The following is a 12,745-nucleotide window of genomic DNA, read 5'->3' as shown; positions in this document are numbered from 1 at the left end:
GTAAATCTTAAAAGTAGTCAATGAAAAAGAACTTTTTATCTATAGAGCAACAAAGATGAAGATAACAACATAACTCTCACTGGAAACTATTCAAGTCAGAAGACAATAGAGTGGTATCTTAAAAGACTGAAATTTAAAAAACAAAACAAAAATACCCTGCCAACCAAGAATACTAAATTCACAGAAAACATTGTTAAAAAATGAAGGCAAAGTAAGAACTTTTTCAGACATACAAAAACTAAAAGAATTCATCACCAGCAGACCTGTACTAGTCCTTCAGGATGAATGAGTATAACAGATGAAAATCTGGATCTACACAAAGGAGTGAAGAGCACCACAACTGGTAACAATGTGGGTAAATATAAAAAATTATTCCTTCATTACTTAAATACCTTTTAAAAATAACCAGTTATTCAAAGGAAGAAAAATTAAAATATATTATTTTAATATATTAAAATATATTAAAGGTTTAGTATTGTAAAGTTCTTAACAATATAACAACATTACCTTGAAGCAGAAAGTATGGCCCACAAGAAAAATGACAGTCAAGAGAAACTTACTTAGCAAGCCCAAACATTGGACTTAGATATATTTAATTTTCAAAAAAATTGTTTAAATTATATTTTCGTATTAGACTTTAAATCAGTCATTTTAAATAAGATCAAAAAGGAAAGAGGGAGGGAAAATTTTTTTTTAATTAAGAAAACTATGACTAAAAAACTAAAGAAAAACTGTGAGAACAATGTCTCACCAAAAATAGAATACTGAATGAAAGGAACCAAAAATGAAAATTTTGGAGTCGGAAATTACAATCATGGAAATTAAAAACATTAGTAGAGAGTTCGACATGAGATCTGAGCAAGAAGAAATAATCAACAAACTTTCAGTTGGGTCAATTAGGTTAGATTTTGAGGAACAGAAAGAAAAAAAAATAAAGAAAAATAACAAAATCTCAGCACAAAACATAACAATTCATTTTGGGAGTCCCATGACAGGAGAGAAAGGGAAAGAAATGATATTTAATTAAATAGTATCCAAATTTTTCTCAAATGTGATTTAAAACACTAAATCTGCATATCCAAGAAGTTCATCAGAAACCATGGAGGTTAGAAGGCAATGGGAAGATTTATTCAAAGTGCTAAAAGAAAAAACTATCAAGCAAGAATTCTATATCCAGCAAAACCACCCTTCAAAATCAGAGAAGAAATTAAGACATTCCTAGATAAAAATGAAAGAACTCATCACCAGTAAATTTAGTCTATAAGAAATACCAAAGAGAGTCATTCAGCCTGAAATAAAAGGATACTAGGCAGTATCTCAAATCCAAACAAAAAAACTTTACTAGTATTTACCAATATTACTAGTATTGGTAAAAGTAACTATATAGGTAAATATTAAACATAGTATAAATGCTTTGTATGTAACTCTTTGTCTATCTAATTTCAAAGAAAACCAAATAAAGCTATAATTATAAAACTGTGTTGATGGGCATGCAATATAAAAGGATATAATTTGCACGTAATACCACAAAAGAGAGGGGAGGGAACAGAGCTAAACAGGCACAAAGTTTTGCACACAACTGTAAATGAGTTGGTATTAATTAAGATGTCACTGTTATAAATTAAGATGTCAACTGTAATCCGCAGAGCAATCCTAAGGAAATAGCTCAATTTCATAAAAAAAAAAAAAATCTACAAAGCTTCATATATGACATCCTACTTACAGATGGAATGCATTTATCCTAAGCTCAGTAACAAGACAAAGACATCCATTTTTGCACTGCAGGTTCTACCTAGGACAATGAGACATAAGAAGAAAGAAGCGGCACCCAGATTGGAGAAGGAGTAAAAACTATCTCTATTTGCAGATAACATGATCATGTATCTGCACAATCCTAAGGAATCCACTAAAAACTAGTAAGTAAGTTTAGCAAGGTTTCAAAACACAAGGTCAATATACAAAAATTGATTGCATTTTATCCACAAGCAATGAACAACCCAAAAGTGAAGTTAAGGGAAAAAATTATTTACAGTAGTAAGAAAAATAAGACAAGCCAGGATAAGCCCAGCAGCCCCCACCTTCCCCAAGCCAGGGTCCTTATTGCTCTGTGATGTCCAGGGTGGCCTGAGGCCTGTGCCAGGCAGAACTGGGACCCTTCGTTTCCAGGCTGGGAGACAGCCAAGGATGCTTGAGCTGAATCACATGGTGACAGTTCTTCAGGCATTTCTTTCACAATATTGGAATTGGACACATTGGCCAAATAAAGTTCAATTAAAAAAAAAATGGTGACTCGGCGGTAAAGGATCCACCTGCCAATGCAGGAGACACAAGTTTGACCGCTGTTCCAGGAAGATCCCACATGCCATGGAGCAACTAAGGCCGTGCATCACAACTATTGAGGCTGTGCTCTAAAGCCCGGGAACTGTAGCTACTGAAGCCCACTTGCCCTAGAGAGCCCACATTCCACAACAAGAGAAGCCACAGCAATGAGAAACCCAAGCACAGCAGCTAGTGAAAAGCCCGTGCAGCAACAAAGGCCCAGCAGAGCCAAAAATAAATAAATTTAAAAAATAATACTTAGATATAAACTTAATCAACTCTGAATATTCACTGGAAGGACTGATGCTAAAGCTGAAGCTCCAGTACTTTGGCAACTTGATGCAAAGAGCCAACTCATTGGAAAAGACCCTAATGCTGGGAAAGATAGAAGGCAAAAGAAGGGGACAGCAGAAGGTGAAATGGTCAGATAGCATCACTGACTCACTGGACATGAATCTGGGCAAATTCTGGAGCTAGTGAAGGACAGGGGATCCTGGCATGCTGCAGTCCATGGGGTTGCAAAGAGTCGGACATGACTGAAGCGACTTAGCCTGATGATATGTATGTTCTGGAAAAGGAAATGGCAACCCACTCCAGTGTTCTTGCCTGGAAAATCCTGTGGACAGAGGAGCCTGGTGGGCTGCTGTCCATGGGGTCACAAAGAGTTGGACACAACTGAAGCAGCTTAGCATGCATGCATGTATGTTTTACATACCAGAGAATGTATGATACTGTCAAGATGAATAACACTCCCAAAACTGATTCAAAACATCCCTATCAAAATCCTAGCTGGCTTTTTTATTCATAAACTGACAAACTGATCCTAAAATTCATATGGAAATGCAAGGAACCTAGAACAAACAACATAATCTTAAAAAAAAGAACAAAATTGGAGGACTCACATTTCCCAAGTTCAACTAACTACACAAAGCTATAGTAATCAAAACAGTATTGTAGTGGAATAGCACTGAAAGTCCAGAAATAAATCCTTACCTGTACAGTCAACTGATTTTTGACAAGGGTACCAAGACAATCAATCCAACAGGCCAAAGGAGGGCATGGCAACCCATTCCAGTATTCTTGCCTGGAGAATCCCCACAGACAGAGAGGCCTGGTGGGCTACAGTCCATAGGGTCGTAAAGAGTTGAACACAACTGAGCGACAGTCTTTTCAACAACAATCAAAAAAATAGATTAAGTGGATTTAATCAAATTTAAAACTTGTCTGTGAACAATATCATCAAGGAACTTCCCTGGTGGTGGTGGTGAAGAATGCAGGAGACGTGGATTCAATCCCTGATTAGGGAACTGAGATCCCATATGACACAGAGCAACTAAGTCCACATGTCACAACTACTGAGCCCACACATACCAGAGCCCACATGCCACAACTAGAGAGTCTGTGTGCTGCAACAAAAGCTCCTGCATGACGCAATGAAAGTCCCATGTGCTGCAACTAAGACTCAATGCAGCCAAACAAATAAATATTTTAAACAAAACAATACCATCAAGGAAATGAAACAAAACCCATGGAAAAACTATTTGCAAATTATGCATCCGATAAGGAATTTGTACCCAGAACTCTTACAATTCAATAATAAAAAGACAAGTTGTCCAATTTTTTTAAAAGACAAAGAATTTAAATATACATATTTCCAAAAAAGATATACAAATGGCCAACTTGTAAGTGAAAAGATGCTCAACATCACTAGTAATCAGAAAATCAAAACCATAATGAGATTCTATTTCACACCCACTAGGATGGCCAGACTCAAAAAGACAGATAAGAAGTTTTGTAAGGACAGACAAACTGGTACTCTCATAAACTGCTGGTGGGAAAGTAAACTAGTGCAACCACTTTGAAAGCAATTTGACAGTCCATTAACAAGTTAAACACAGAGTTACTATTATGCACATGTGCTCAGTTGTCTCTGACGCTTTGCAACCCCATGGACTGCAGTTCGCCAGGCTCCTCTGTCCATGGGATTTTCCAGGCAAGAATACTGGAGTGAGTTGCCATTATGATCCAACAAATAGACTTTGAGGTATATAGCCAAGATGAATGAAAACGTATTTCCACACAAAAGCTTGTATATAATTGTTCGTAGCAGCATTATTAATATTTCCACCCAAAAAGTGGAAAACAACTTAAAAGTCCCCTAACTGATGAATGGATAAACAAAATATGATATATTACCACACAACAGAATATTACTCAGTCATAAAAAAGAACAAAGTATTGGGAATTCCCTTGTGGCCTAGTGGTTACAATTTCAGGCTTTCACTGCTGTGGCTCAGGTTCAATCCCTGGTCAGGGAACTGAAATTCCAAAAGCCATGTGGCACATCCAAAACACGAAACAAAGTACTGATACATGCTACAAATTGGATGACTCCAACCATGGGATCAAACCCAGGTCTCCCACATTGCAGGTGGATTCTTTACCAACTGAGCTATCAGGGAAGCCTGAACCATGAAAACATTATGCTAAATGAAAGAAGCCAGCCACAAAAGTTTACATACTGTCTGATTCCTTTTATATTATAATGTCCAGACTAGAAAAATCCATAACAACAGAAATCAGATTCAGTTCAGTTCAGTTCAGTTCAGTCGCTCAGTCGTGTCCGACTCTCCGCGACCCCATGAATCACAGAAATCAGATTAGAAGTTACCAAAGGATGGGAGGAAGAGAGAATGGGAAAAGATTAGTTAATGAGCATGGGATGGTTCATGGAATAATCAAAGTTCTGAATCTAGAAAGTGCTAGTGATTGCAGAACACTATAAATATACCAAATACCAATTAATTGTACACTTTAAAATTGTATGCTATGTGAATTCACCTCAAAAAAAAAAAAAGAAAGGAATTAACTTGGAGGGAAAAGTAAAGTCTAAGTCCATACAAAGATTTGTATACAAATATTCACAGCATAGTGTTATCTATAACTGCTAAAAACTGGAATAAATCCAAATGTCTGTCAGTAAGTAAATGAATGAACAAATTGTGCTACAGCTATACAAAAGATCACTACTTAGCAATAAAAAGTAATGAAGTACTGATACATACAACAACATATATGAATCTAAAATAATTAACTTAAAAAGCCAAACCAAAAATAATTAAATATGAGAGTGTACACTTATGATTCCATTTATATAAAATTCCAGGCACTGCAAACTATTCTATAGTGACAGAAAATTGATCAATGGTTGTCCAAAGACCACAGAGGCTGGGAGAAGAATTACAAATGGGGATAAGAAAACTTGAGGGGTGATAAATATATTCACTATGCCTTGATTGTGGTGACAGTTTCATGATAAGCACATGTCAAAACTTTACAGATTGTGTCTTTTCAGATGTAGTTTCAGTTCAGTTCAGTCGCTCAGTCGTGTCTGACTCTTTGCGACCCCATGAATCACAGCATGCCAGGCCTCCCTGTCCATCACCAACTCCCGGAGTTCACTCAAACTCATGTCCATAGAGTCGGTGATGCCATCCAGCCATCTCATTCTCTGTTGTCCCCTTCTCCTCCCGCCCCCAATCCTTATTTTTAAAAACCTCAATTAAGCTCTTTTTCGAAAACTATGAGAGGACAATGTACTCCTGCTGGCCACTCAATAATTGATAAGGCATTAATAAAGCGGTTTTACTTTCCCTTACTGAGTGTACAGGCAACTCTTGGCAAAACTAAACAGAACCCCTCAAAGCAGCATATACATTTGAACTTTTGTAAACGTAAAAACACTTCCATTAACCTATATTATAATTTCAGACATGTTCCATCTTTAATTTTGACAGATCTTCAGTCTGTACTGCTAGAAACTCTGTCAGTTCTGGCAAGTACACAATTAATGTAATCTGTAAATAAGCATTTAGATACACCAAAAAAAGCTCCTATAAGAAACTCTAATAAGGTTCCTTAAACTTGGAAACATCTGTGAATAGTAACCCAAGTGTGATAAAATCAACAAAAAACACTATTATCTGTATTATCACCTCTTAAGAATTCCCGAATTATAGATTTTTACCTTTTGTAGACATCTACTCAAAAAATATAAACTTTTTACCTATTTTTAAAAAAAAAGTTTAAAAGCTTTAAGGTTAAAATTCCTAAACTGAATTTTTCTTTACCAAAAGATATTTTCACTGTTTTAAAGACAAACAAAAAGTATGATGCACTGAGCAACAGGAAAAAGTTATGGAGATGAGAGTGAACTACAGTCAATCAAAACCATTTTATACTCATATTTATGTCAGATAATGAATAACATCATCTAATCCAAGCTACTACATCTCTCACTTTGACTACTGCAGTAGCCTTTTTGCATTTTTTAATTAAAAATTAAAATTCAGATGAATTCAATCTTGATATACTGTGAGTCTCAACTTCTTCACCCATTATATGGGTACAATAACTCTCCCAGATTGTGTGAGGATTAAATGAGATCATGGGTAAGCATTTACTTTGTTGCCTGGCACATAAAAAGTATTTCATAAATGTTAACTATTATTACCTGAATAAATGTTCAGCCTCCATGAGTTCAGTGCTGGAATGGTGTCACATATAAGTAACAAGTCTAACCTCAAAAAAAGAAAAAAAAAGTAAGTTAAAAGCAATATTTCAATCTCAATATACTGAGACTCTCAAAGAAAATAAAAGAGATCTATTTAAAAATCCATAGCAGCTTCTTAATATTTCCTTTTTCAATTCTATTTGATCGCAATATTTCTTACAACCCTACACTTTGCCTTGAACCCTCGGTGAAAGTGAAGTCGCTCAGTCCTGTCCAACTCTTTGCGACCCCATGGATGGTAGCCTACCAGGCTTCGTTGTCCATTTCCAGGCAAGACTACTGGAGAGGGCTGCCATTTCCTTCTCCAGGGGATCTTCCCAACCCAGGGATCGAACCTGGGTCTCCTGTATTGCAGACAGATGCTTTACCATCTGACACACACACACACAGACAACAGATGCTTTACCATCTGACACTGACACACACACACACACACACACCACACCACCCCCCCCGCGGTATCTGCTGCTGCTGCGTCACTTCAGTCGTGTCCGACTCTGTGTGACCCCATAGACAGAAGCCCACCAGGGTCCCCCATCCCTGGGATTCTCCAGGCAAGATCACTGGAGTGGGTTGCCATTTCCTTCTCCAATGTGTGAAAGTGAAAAGTGACAGTGAAGTCGCTCAGTCGTGTCCGACCCTTAGCGACCCCACGGACTGCAGCCTACCAGGCTCCTCCATCCATGGGATTTTCTAGGCAAGAGTACTGGAGTGGCTTGCCATTGCCTTCTCCACCCCGGTATCTACCCCTATTTTAATTCACAATAAAACACTGGTCATTTGGCTCCTCCCCCTCTGCTGATTCCTTCTACTTATAAGCAGTTCTCAGTCCACTTTCTAATAAAGTCCACTTTCATCCAGTCTTACTCCGTGAACTTCTTCAGCTGTTTTTTTACCCATTATCCCTCTACACAAGACAAACCTAGAAAATGAGCTAGCAGAATAGCATCTGGTAGATGTGAAGCAAAAGTAGAGTGGTCAGAGAAAAAATTTTCCTGAGTAGAAAAAATATCACAAACACAGAATTTAGTATCTCCTCACTCCAACTGCAATATTTATTATTACTGTTTTTATAGGACTCTGAGGGCTGGTTGCTGCTGAATCCACTTTAGAAACCCAGGGTGCTGAGTGCCACCACCAGAACCCTTAATATGCTCAAGCCAGCCTGTCTCCAAAACCTAAGCCCTAAAAAACAAAAACAAACAAAAAAAAAAACCTAAGCGCTAATAAGATCTATACAGTGAGGAGTACCTCCAATTCATCATTTTGTTTTATAACTCTATTTTATGAATCACTAAGTCCACCTTCCCAGTATCTTACACAGATTTCCAAGAAAAACCTCTTCCAGTTTCTGTAGAGTCCCTTCCCCTCAGACTTTTGGCATTAGATGTGTGGTGGTTTGGTTAGGATTGGGAGGCATGACCCGAGGATACTGCCCTTCCCCTTTTCATCGCCAATCTTGGTCCTGAAACACTACCTGCACAGTGAAATTTTTCCCCACGAAATGCCTTGTTCTTCCTCATGCAAAGAAAGTACTTGTTGCCTTTCCCTAAAGGCCCTCAAGCCACGCCCAGATGCACCTTATTCTTAAGTAAGCAAAGGAGATTCAAGTTGAAGCCTTGCCACACCAAAAAGTCACTTTCCAACTCTTGAGTCAGAGAATCAAGAGCAACATAATTCAAAGCCCACACTAGTACTTATTGCTATGATGGTTTTCTTGCCCAAACTGTAATCTATCAAAATTAAAAATGAAATACTTTCTGAAAGAAGTTGAATTCCTTTTTGCTATCCATCCTCTTTAACCTCTATATAATTGCAATTTTTAAAAAAATAAAAGGCAATAGAATCTGCCTGGAATGCAGGAGACCAGGGTTTGATCCCTGGGTCTGGAAGATCCCTTGGAGAAGGGAATGATTACCCACTCCAGTATTTTTACCTGGAGAATTCTATGGACAGAGGAATCTGGTGGACTGAAAGTAAAATCTGGACTCAAAAAATAGATGCAATCTTACCTGGCAACACTGTTCTCTAGGTCTGTGGGGTTCAGATCCAAAGTTCTCAGGCAGCAGCAATTACCAAAAATCTGGTCACTAGTATTGCACTGAGGAAGAGCAGAACAACCAGGCTAATCTGAACCAAGTTGCAAATACTTGTAAGAGTATCATAGTTGATAAGAGTTCTGTGAAGCACTCCTCATAGGAGTAGGGAGATTTAGTTCAGTCATCAGACTAGTAGCACATTCTATAAAGCCTAAATAATGATCCTGTCACCAGAAAAACAGATACTTTGTCCCAGCCTTCCAATCAGCTGCATTTAGCAACCAACATCCATCTTTCACAATAAAATGCCACCTCTGAGTTCCTATTCCTATCAAATTATCACTGGTTTGGGCAACAGATAAATCAGAAACTACAGTTAACAAATCTACTTGTCTGGGACCCAAGACAATTAATTAAACTTACTCAGAGAAACAGAATAGCCTCTAGTCACCTGGAGACAAATTTCAAAGATGCAAATAACTGAAACACTTGGGCACATGAAAATGGCTATAATCTGAAGAACAGCCACACGTCACTTCCAATGGTGCATCTATACTGAAAGTGACCTTCCCCCTCCAAAAAAATAACGTTTAAAGTCAGCTGAATCTTGAACAAATACTCTGACTTTTCTTTAAAATAAGGGCTATGACAGCTACCTTAACGAGAGACCCAATAAACTCAGACAAGGGGCTCACTGTGCTGACACTGTCACCTCATTTAGGACTTGAGCTGATTTATCCTGATGGGCTGACAGGTCACTGACATCTGCACCTTACCCAAGATTCTTACCGATTTCACATGTAAAAAACACTGTCCACTCAAGACAACTGCAATCCAGACACCTTCTCCTGATAGGGAACCTTTCCTTTCCCGACTTCACTGAGCACCATGGAAAAAAGTTGTCATTTCAGGCCCACTTCAGTAACTCTGGATGACTAACAACTCTGAATGACTGAATGGCTGGGAACAGAGACCATAAAAGGACTAGAATGTTAAACCTTAGCAATTACAAATAAAAGGATTTTTTTTTAAAAGATCAAAATCACCTGAAGAAAAAACTAATCTCTCCTGCATTAAGAGACATCTGGTATTACAAAGGTAATTTGAAAAGAAGATAGAAAGTCAAGACATAAAAATATCTGGTCCTTGGCCACACCAAGAAATCACAGAAGAAATCCTTTAACCAAGTAAGCTTTGTTCTAACATGAATTTCAAGAAAAAGACAAGGCAAGGCAAGGTATTTTTTAAAAATCCACAAATTATCCACTTAACTTGAAGGAAGGAAGGGAGGTAAGAGAAGGAAGGAGAAAGAGCAAGAAGACAAAAAGAAGAGGAACAAGGAAAAGGAATGCCCAGTGTTACAGGTTAAACATGGCCACAGATTAATTGTAGCAATTCCCATCAGGAAGTGGAGCTCAGGGACTTCTCCGGTGATCCAGAGGCTAACACTCTGCACTCCCAATGCAGGGTATCTGGGTTCAATCCTGGTCAGGGAACTAGACTCCACATGCCACAACTAAAGATCTGGTATGCTGCAAGACAGTGAAGACCCTGTGTGCAGTAACTATGACCCTGCACCTAAATATATATATATACACACACAAATAACAAATGCTGAATAGGGTGTAGAGAAAAGGGAACCTTCCTACACTGTTGGTAGGAATGCAAATTGGTACAGTCACTACAGAAAAGAATATGCAAGTTTCTCAGAAAACTAAAAGTAGAATTACCAAATGATCCAGCAATCCTACTCCTGGCTATACACCTGGAAAAAAACTGTAATCCAAAGAGACACATGCATGTACCCTTTTGTTCAAAGCAGCACTATTTACAACAGTCAAGACACAGATACAACCTAAATGTCCATCGATCGATACATGAATGGATAAAGAAGATGTGGTACACATACATACACACACACACACACACACACATACACAATGAAATACTATTCAGCCAAAAAGAAGAATGAAATAATACCATCTGAAGCAACATGGACCTAGAAATCATCATACTATGTGAAGTAAGTTGGAAAGACAAATACCATATGATATCACTTGTAAGAGGAATCTAAAATATGGCACAGTGGGGACTTCCCTCGTAGTCCGTGGTTAATATTCTGGACACGACTGAGCGACTGAACTGAACGTCTTTTTAAAATTTTTTATTTTTTTCAAGTATAGTTGATTTACAATGTCATGTTCATTTCTACTGTATAGCAAAGTAGTTCAGTTATACACATACTATATATTTTTTCATATTCTTCTCCCTTATGGTTTATCACAGGATACTGAATATAGTTTGAGTGAACTCCGGGAGTTGGTGATGGACAGGGAGGCCTGGCGTGCTGTGATTCATGGGGTCGCAAGGAGTCGGACACAACTGAGTGACTGAAATGAACTGAACTGAATGAGACATTACTTTGCCAACAAAGGTCCGTCTAGTCAAGGCTGTGGTTATTCCAGTGGTCATGTATGGATGAAGAAAGCTGATCGCCAAAGAATTGATGTTTTTGAACTGTGTGTGGTGCTGGAGAAGACTCTTGAGAGTCCCTTGGACTGCAAGGAGATCCAACCAGTCCATTCTAAAGGAGATCAGTCTTGGGTGTTCATTGGAAGGACTGATGCTAAAGCTGAAACTCCAATACTTTGGCCACCTCATGCGAAGAGTTGACTCACTGGAAAAGACTCTGATGCTAGGAGGGATTGGGGGCGGGAGGAGAAGGGGACGACAGAGAATGAGATGGCTGGATGGCATCACCAACTCGATGGACATGAATTTGAGTTAACTCCAGGAGTTGGTGATGGACAGGGAGGCCTGGCGTGTTGTGATTCATGGGGTCGCAAAGAGTCGGGCATGAATGAGCAACTGAACTGAACTGAATAATACTTTGCATCTGCTAATTTCAAACTTCCAATCTATCCTCCCTGGCTCTTGGCAACCAGTCTGTTCTCTATGTTAACAAGTCTGTTTCTGTTTTGTTGACAGGTTCGTTTGTGCCATATTTTAGATTCTACATATAAGTGATACGTCTTTCTCTTTCTGACTTACTTCAATTAGTATGATAATCTCTAGTTGCATCCATGTTGCTGTAAATGGCATTATTTTGTTCTTTTTATGGTTGAGTAGTATTCCACTGTATATATGTACCACATCTTCCTTATCCATTCATCTGTTAATGGACATTTAGGTTGTAGTCATTGTTTTGGCTACTGTGGTGCCGCTATGAACATGTAAGTGGTATCATATGGTATTTATCATTCTCTTTCTGACTTAATTCACACTGGAGAGGATGCAGAGAAAAGGGAACCCTTGGTACACTATTAGTGGGAATATAATTTGGAAGAGTCATCATGGAATACAGTATGACGTTTCCTCAAAAAACTAAAACTAGAAATACCAGAGGATCCAGCAATTCCACTCCAGGGCATATATCTGAAGAAAATGAAAACACTAATTCAAAAAGATACATGCACCCCAATATCCATGAAGCACTATTTACAATGGCCAAGATAAGGAAGCAACCAAGATGCTCGTGGCTTCTCTCAAAGCTGAGATGATAAAGAATCTGCCTGCTAATGCAGGAGACCCAGGTTCGATCCCTGGGTTGGGAAGACCCCCTAGAGAAGGAAACAGCAACCCACTCCAGTATTCTTGCCTGGAGAATTCCCGTGGACAGAGAACCCTGGTGGGTTACAGTCCATGGGGTTGCAGAGTCGGACATGACTTAGTGACTAAACCACCACTACAAGATGCTCTTCAACCTATGAATAGATAAAGAAGATGTGAGACTGAGAAACACACAAACACACAC

General features: G+C 38.5%; 1 protein-coding gene across 21 annotated transcripts in view; it reads right to left on the bottom strand.

Annotated features, from left to right (window-relative positions):
• The window catches only part of R3HDM2 (R3H domain containing 2), a 160,072-nt gene that overhangs the window by 109,611 nt on the left and 37,716 nt on the right, over positions 1 to 12,745 (bottom strand). For 16 of the 21 annotated variants that reach the window (XM_055395885.2, XM_055395899.2, XM_055395892.2 and 13 more), the window contains one exon: positions 6,833 to 6,895. The exons of 1 other annotated variant lie outside the window; for it this stretch is intronic. The gene's annotated coding sequence lies outside the window, so the exon portion shown is untranslated. Of the gene's footprint in view, positions 1 to 6,832; positions 6,901 to 12,745 lie in introns of all 21 variants that reach the window. 4 more of the 21 variants (XM_055395897.2, XM_055395886.2, XM_055395896.2 and 1 more) reach the window with 1 other exon arrangement.

The sequence above is a fragment of the Moschus berezovskii genome, chromosome 6, assembly GCF_049115385.1.
Source record: "Moschus berezovskii isolate FMDL1 chromosome 6, NW_MosBer_1.0, whole genome shotgun sequence".
In the NCBI taxonomy this organism is placed as follows: Eukaryota; Metazoa; Chordata; class Mammalia; order Artiodactyla; family Moschidae; genus Moschus; species Moschus berezovskii.
This window is presented reverse-complemented; position numbering and strand designations above follow the sequence as displayed.